The sequence below is a fragment of the Polistes canadensis genome, unplaced genomic scaffold (assembly GCF_001313835.1).
Source record: "Polistes canadensis isolate GaletaPanama2010 unplaced genomic scaffold, ASM131383v1 scaffold_208, whole genome shotgun sequence".
Taxonomy (NCBI): Eukaryota; Metazoa; Arthropoda; class Insecta; order Hymenoptera; family Vespidae; genus Polistes; species Polistes canadensis.
Window position 1 is genome coordinate 281,501 of NW_014569755.1, and position 1,712 is coordinate 283,212.

Sequence of the window (1,712 nt, forward strand, 5' to 3'; positions counted from 1 at the left end):
ATAAAAGTTAGAGAGGGTGTCATACTATTTTCTTCGATGCCATATTACAACTTCTTTTTTTTTTTTTTTTTTTTTTAAATTCATTGATGCTATTTGCAAAAATATTATCTCGTTTTTTTAAGGTAATATACACACACATAAATATATAAAATTAATATTTTCGTTTCCACATGAAGGAGCATTTAATTAATAACATCGAATTTTCCAATTAGTTGATTAAAAAATATTCGAGATGACAAAGATTCATTTTAATATCGACGCCAATATATTTTTCACGTTGATAAATCGACAAGCGTAAACGTCAACATTGACAAAATAGAATAATCAGAGAAATTAAAACACGATTTGAATCGTTCGAGAACAGAAACTGAACATTGTTTATAGGAAATAAATGAATGCTTCATTAGCGAAAATGTTGAAAACAAATTTGTCAATGTATACATTTTAAAATTCGATAAAAAAGAAAATCATTCAATTTCAAAATCTTCAATTTGAAAAAAATATAAAACATCTTTCAATCTCAATCGCGTAACGAAAAGAAAAAAGTAATTTTTATATTCTATTTATAAAGTGTTACAAAAAAAAAAAAAAATAAATAATTGCTTAAAATATCAAATCGTTAATTCGTAAACAATTTCAAGTTGGAAGAGATTTTAATCTGGATTATATATGATGAAACAAACATTTTCTTTCAAAATAATTTCATAATAATAAAATTCATTATCTCTGTATATACAATCTCTCACATGTGCATTATTATTGTTAACGTAATGTTTCTCGTAAAACAAATTACAAAATAGCATGGAATTCTGCACACAAAGGGATTACTCTTCGCGGATGATGTCTGATTAGTACTGAAGATTATACAAATAATTTCGGTATTTCGGTACATTACGATTACGAAGATGTGTACGTGAGAATTAATTATCTTTCTTTGTCTGTTTATCTGGCAAACATCTAATTGATTTTCACTGAACGTGCTAATTCTCCATAATAATTGTTCAATCAATTATTTAATCTTATAAAATGATTTCAAATATATCATTTCATAAATAAATAAATGTATTTTGAGAGAGAGAGAGAGAGAGAGTGATGAACCGACAATGAGAGTAATGTTAAAAGAAAAATCATTCTTTTTATTTCATCATGTTTCTTTTTGTTTTTTTATTTCCCCTATTAATTTTCTCGCATTTATATATGATTACTTTTTTCTTCTTTTTCGTTTTGTAATTATTTTTTTCTTCCTTCGACGTTCATCTTCGTATTAAAAAAAAAAAAAAGGTATGACACGCGCCCAATGGGATAGGCGTCATTCACGCTCAAACGAATATCGCAAGCGTTGTTATTCGTATTATTGGTTGAACGTGCAATTACACTCGTCTGGCAACATCATCATTAACGAGTGTATAAGCTCGTTACGACGTGTTTAATAGATTTATCTTCTACGACTATATATCATCGACTCGTTATTATTTTTATTGACAGATAAAAATAGATATACAAAAAAAAATAAATATATATATATATAAAAAAAAGAGAAAAAAAAAAATAGAAGAACTTAATTATTTAATGATGAAATTTAACAGGGAACTTGGACATGAAAGAAGTAGAACTATGTTTGATTTAGTTGGACGTTTCGTCTTTTTATTGGGACTTCTTCAGCAACTTAATCTTTACAGTTCAGCGTCTTTTTTCATTGAGTAGACATGCAT

The 1,712-nt window shown here is 26.5% G+C and overlaps 1 protein-coding gene across 2 annotated transcripts in view; it reads right to left on the minus strand.

Moving 5' to 3' along the window:
• Positions 1–1,712, minus strand: part of LOC106789945 — a 35,002-nt gene that overhangs the window by 31,974 nt on the left and 1,316 nt on the right. The gene's annotated exons all lie outside the window — the stretch shown is intronic.